A 6,224-nucleotide genomic window follows, 5' to 3' on the forward strand; every position below is an offset into this window, starting at 1 on the left:
GTTCCCATATCTCTTCCCTCTTGCGTCTCCCTCCCTAAGAGGCAGCTTTGCACCAGGAGAAATCCCGGACCACCGTTCACTCTGTGGGTGTCAGGTCATCCCGACGGTGACCGAAAGTGGTCTTTATTTTTAAATATTTATTTATTTACGTATTTATTTAGGCTGCTCAGGGTCTTAGTTGCGGCTTGCAGACTTCCCAGCTGCGGCATGTGGACTCTTAGTTGCGGCACACATGCAGGATCTAGTCCCCTGACCAGGGATCAAACCTGGGCCCCCTGCATTGGGAGTGCAGAGTCTTACCCACTGGACCACCAGGGAAGTCCTGAAAGCGCTCTTTAAAAAATAAAAAATGACTGTGTTAAGAATCTTACTGGGGAAGGACACAGGGTCAGCTACCCCTTGTTCCCAAAGGAAAAAAAAAAATCCAGTTGCCACTGTGGCTAGACCTTGATAAAACAATCATCGCAGGGCACACTGACTGAGCACTTGATCTCTGCGTTAACCCCAGAGGGAGTGATATCACCACCTACAATCCCTGAGTCACGATGTGCCAAGCAAGGCACAGAGAGAGGGAGGGAACTGGCCAAGTCTCATGGGGGCAAGTGGCACAGCTGGGACTTCAGCCCACCGTCTGGCCTCGGAGCTCACGCCCATCTGCACCCCACCCTCAGGTCCCCCAGGAAGGGCAGTGGGCCGGCCTGGCTCCGCTCCCCGCCCAGGGTGGCATCCAGGCAGAGGGTGCGGGCACACCCCACATCCTGCTTTGTAGGATCTCCTGTGATAAGGCCCCTCACTGTAGGAGGACACAGGGAGCCCCAGTCCTGCCTGAAGAACAGGGGTTTCAACTGGGGGTGGGTTTTTGTCTCCAGCGGGACACTTGGCAACGTCTGGGGACATCTTGGATTGACGAAACTGGTTGGAGGGTGCTACTGGCGTCCCGTGGGTAGAAGCCAAGGGTGCTGCTAAACATCCTACGGTGCACAAGACAGTCCCCACCACAAGAGATCAGCAGTGCAGAGGTCAAGGAACCCTGACTTAGGACTTCCCTGGTGGCGCAGTGGTTAAGAATCCGCCTGCCAACGCAGGGGACATGGGTTCGAGCCCTGGTCCGGGAAGATCCCACATACTACGGAGCAACTAAGCCCATGCGCCACAACTACTGAGCCTGCACTCTAGAGCCCGCGAGCCGCAACTACTGAAGCCCGTGCACCTAGAGCCCGTGCACCTCAACAAGAGAAACCACCGCAATGAGAAGCCCGTGCACCACAACAAAGAGTAGCCCCCGCTCGCCGCAACTAGAGAAAGCTCGTGCGCAGCACCGAAGACCCAACGCAGCCAAAAATATAAATAAATAAATAAATTTATTAAAAAAAAAAAAAAAGAAAAGAAACCCTGACTTAGAGAAAAAAAGTCTATCCAAATGAAACGTCCTGGAGAAAGTCAGAGCTCCCTGCGTTAGCCCCGGGCACACCGATGGACCCCTGGGTGAGATGCCGGGCTGATGAGCCCCAAGGGAGAACATTCTTTTGCTTTACTAGAATTTGGGCCTTTGGCTTCTGCTGGCAGGGGTGGGCCACCTCTGGGGCCTCAAAGCCTTCACTGCAGTACAGAGGGTGCCACTGTGCCGGATGGCATTTGAGGAATGGGCGTGGGAGAGGCGAGGAGGTCCCCTCGGACATCGCGGGGCAAAGGGCGGCGTGAGCTCTGTGAATGTGATACCCATCGCTGCCCATCCTCACCGACGACCGTCCCCTCCTCGTTCACCCGCCTCCTCTGGAGCCTGTTGCCTCGTCTTTCCCAGCAAGGAGCAAAACAAAACCACGATGCATCGCTGGAGATGCAGGCGCTGCTGGAAAGACCCAGCCCGTGGGCGTGGAATGTGGAACGTGGAGGACAGGGCCTGGGTGCGGGGACACATCCAAGCAGGGTCGGAAAGCGGCTGAAGCGGTGGCCGGACCCAAGCCTCCACAGCACAGTTAAGGCCCCCCACCCCGGTCCACGCACACCCAGGGGAGAGTGTGCCCCTCCTCTGGGACCTGTTCCACTCGGCTGCCGTGACTGGCTACGATGCCGCTTCCCGATGCCGCCTCAGTTGCAGCTGCGACAGCCCCGTGCGCTGCAGGGGAATCACCGTCCCGCGTTCCCTTCTGTGTGGCAACCAGATACCGTGGGCCCCAGGGCAGGACTCTGAAGAAGGAACTCCCTTTGCCCTTCACTAGAAACAAAATAAAGTGCTCCCTGGGGTCCAGAGGCCCCTGGGATGGCACTGCCCCCCGGGGGAGGCAAAGGTGGCAGCTGGTAACCCACCAGGGCCAGATCAGCACCCCCTTTCGGCTCTTCTCTGTCTCCCAGAACCAGAGGCCCAGAGGCCCAGCACCGGGGTGCTAAGGGCCTGATGGTTACCCTCAGGACAGGCATGAGAATGGCAGACAGGAGCAGCGCTGTACGGGGCTCAGAGGCAGGCGAAAGGGTCTGGGCTTTGGAAGTCTGCCTCCAGCTCAGGTGCTTGCTGTCTGGGTAACGCCGACTTTGCTCAGCATCGTGCCAGGCCCCGGCCACGGAGCAGCAAGCAAATAAGCCAGATGCAGGCCCTGCTCTCCCGGAGCTGGTACACCAGTGGGAGAAATGGAGCCCTGACAAATACACAGGTAAATGTAGAATGACAGTTGTGCAAAGTGACAGGGCCCTATGAGCGGGATAATAGGAGGAACTAACCTAGACTCTGGGGGCGGGGGGGAGGAAATGGGACTGTCAGCAAGGCCTCCGTGAGAAAGTGACAGTGAAGCCGAGACCCAGGACGAGCGTGAGGCAGCCAGGCGGTGTGTGCGCAGGTGCGGGTGTGTCCATGTGCCCGTAGACGCACACGCGTGATTGTGGAGGTGTACAATGGAGGGGGCAGTCGGGCAGAGGAGAGAAGATGCTGGAGCTGCTGTCTGGCCAGCAGGCAGAAGTCGCTGTTGGGGAAGTGCGGTGAGCAAGGGCTGGAGAGACGGGGAGAGAGCCTGGGCGGCCAGGACCTTGACGGTCCCGGGGAGGATTTTGACCTTTCTCCTAGTATCACTGAGAAGCGGGGGAGTGGTGTGATCAGATTTGTATTTTTACAAAATCACTGGGCTGCTCACGGCTGATGCCGGGAGGGAGGTGGCCTGGACCCTGGTTGGAGGATATCAAGGTGTCAGGTGAGAGAAGATGGCAGCTTGGAGCGAGGCGATGGCTATAGACTTACTTACCTCTCTGTATCTCTGTTACCTACCTGATTATTTGGGGGAGTCAATGAAATAACACGTCAACATAACACCACAGTTGGGTTCAATGTGAATGCTCGATTAGTGTCTATTACCTCTCTCATTTAGGAGACTCTGGTGGCAGCCTTCACCATGGGCAACAGGTTCTAGGTTAATAAGAGAACCTACTAGGATGATGTGTGAAATGGTTTCTCGGGATCCCTTCAGCAGCTGAACCCCAAACCTGGAAGGGGATGCTGGGGCTTCTTCCTAAGAGACAAATCCTCAATGGGTGCTCTGTTTCCCAATGACTCTCCTTCATGTCCCTTCCCAAGCTATAAGTACCCTTGTCCAGCTCACAGGTAGGGGGGACTTTGATCCCTTGGGCCCTCGAGGGTGACAGGGCTTTAGAAAGTGCTCAGGGCTCATTGAAACCAGTGGGTTCCAACAGGGGTGGGTTTGGAGGACAGCGGAGAACGTCACATACCTCTGATTGAAAATACCGTTGTGCGAATTCCCTGGCGGCCCAGTGGTTAGGACTCGGCTCTTTCACTGCCAAGGGCACGGGTTTGATCCCCGGTTGGGGAACTAAGATCTGCAAGCCAAAAAAAGAAAAAAGAAAGAAAGAAAGAAAATACCGTTGCTCCATGCAAATAATAGTCATTGACAACATCAACACTCAGGAGGGCAGCGATGGCCTTTTATTAGGTAAGGGAGCTTTTGCCCACTGGAAACTTCAGGTGAATGACTGAAGATCTCAATGAGCTCAGAAAAGCCAGAAAAGGGGGAGGGGCCATGTGAGATGAGTTTTGAAGGCGGAGTTAGCCAGAAAAATAAATGGAAGATGGACAGCCAGGACAGAAAGGCAGGAACAAAGCCCAGGAGTGATTGAAGAGCGTGGCACATCCAGGATACTTCCCGTGGTTGAGCATGGCCAGAGCAGGGGCAGGAGGAGGCGACGGGCCAAAGATGAAGCGGGCAAGGCCGGGACTCCAGGCTGAGGGGCCGAGTCCGTATGCAAGGCAATAGGGAGCCATGGCAGGATCTCAAGTGAGGTGATGACACTGATCTGTCTCTTAGAACAATGATGGTGGGAGTGGGTGGGAAGAGAGCAAAGCTGGAGGTAGAGCAGGCAGGTTGCTGCGGCCACCCAGATGGGACACTCCGAGGTCCCAGCCTGTGGGCAGTGGCAGTGGGGATGCAGAGGAGGGTAGGTACTACACGCTCCCCAAGTGCCCGGGCCCCTGCCCTGATGGAGCCTACTTTGATGGCTCTTTGAGGGCATAAAAAGGAGATTTGTGGAGAAGGAGGGGAGGGGTCTAATATGGAGGACCAACAAATTCAACAGAAGTTGGAAAGGGCGTAGCAGGCAGGGAGACCAGCATGAGCAAGGTAGGACCCAGCACCAGCATGTGTTTGAGAGCAAACAAGGAGTCAGGATGGGTGGATGCAGACCAGTGTGCGGGTTGGCGGGGGCATGGATGGGCGGTGAGGCTGGGCAGGGGGCTGAAAAGGAGGTTGTGGTGAGCAAGGTACCGGCTTCTACTTCCAGGTCAGAGCTGCAGCTTTCAGAAGTGGAGGAGACCGCAGGCAGGGGGCACAAGGGGCCATGATGTTGCCCAGGTAAGAAGAGGTAAAAGCTGGAGCCTGGGGCCGGGCCGGGGCGGGGAGGGGAGTGGGGGGGATGGTCAGGAGACATCGAAGAGGAGACACACTTGCAGAAGTAGAACCGCCAGGACTGAACATAGAGATGAGAGGAGAGGGGAAGTCAAAGATGACTTAGAGGTGTGGGGCTCTAAGGACGGGGGTGTCATTGACAAACACTGGAGTCAAGCGGGGGACGTTTGAGAATAGAGATGACTTTGTGATGAGTCAGAATCTAAGTAATACGGACTGGGAGCACCTGCTTAGAATTTCCTCTTATTTTTACCACCATGGGTCATCCTGAGTGGAATTTATGCATGAGGAGGAACAGAAAAGAGAGAGAAAGATAGCTATAGTGTAATTGATTAGAGGCCTCGTGTGCTGATCCAAACGGATTAGACTCGGGGGTCTGAAATGCAAGGCTGGAGGATGTTTTCTTTCCTTCCTTCCTTCCTTTCTTTCTTAACAAATTTTGGATTTTCTTTCTTTTTTTTCTTTTGCCTCACCGCAAGGCTTGCGGGATCTTAGTTCCCTGACCAGGGATCCAACCAGGCCCTCGGCAATGAAAGCACAGAGTCCTAACCACTGGACCTCCAGGGAATTCCCTGGAGGGTGTTTTCAATCCAAATGACACACCTTCAAACTTACCTGCTTCTCCACGCAGCTCGCCCATTTGCAAACTGTCCAGCCTCCGTGCGCAGCCCCGGGAGCAGCCTGGGCCAGAGAACGGGACAAAACCTTGGCACCCCATGCTGGAGTGTTTGGTTTCCACCGAGCTTTACTGGGTTTATCTATTTATCAAATCCAAAGCCACCGGCGGCTTTCTGCCACTGTTTATTAATAACTATACCTAACATGAGCTCCTTGGGGTCAACTGGGTAAGCCAGTCCCAGGACACAGGCTGGCATCATGTCTGGATGTGTGCCAGGCCGTCTGAGACAGCCCCAGGGGATAAGCGGCTCTTCTTTACCCAGCTCCTTAAAAGGGAAGTGAACCCCACTGGACTCCCCTTGCCCAGTCTTTGCAGGGGGGCTGCCTGGCTCAGCTTCAGTGGGGGGAAGGAGAAGACAAGAAAGATGATGACTTCTTCCATCAGAAGCAGGTGGAGCTCCACCATCACCCAGGAAACTAAGGCCCAGAGAGTACAGAAAACACTGACTCCAGGTGGTTCAACAAGTTGGATTCAGAGCTGGGACCAGAATCCTGTTTTCCTGGGGCCCCTGAGGCCAGGAATCTTTCCACTGTGCTCCCTGAGTGTGTAATTGCTGTCGTTCTCACCAAGAATGGCGACTGCAGCGTCTGACCTATACTTTCTTGAACAGTATCGTGGCTGTTACAGCAGGCAGGGAGCCAGAA

The sequence above is a fragment of the Balaenoptera musculus genome, chromosome 20, assembly GCF_009873245.2.
Source record: "Balaenoptera musculus isolate JJ_BM4_2016_0621 chromosome 20, mBalMus1.pri.v3, whole genome shotgun sequence".
Classification (NCBI taxonomy): Eukaryota; Metazoa; Chordata; class Mammalia; order Artiodactyla; family Balaenopteridae; genus Balaenoptera; species Balaenoptera musculus.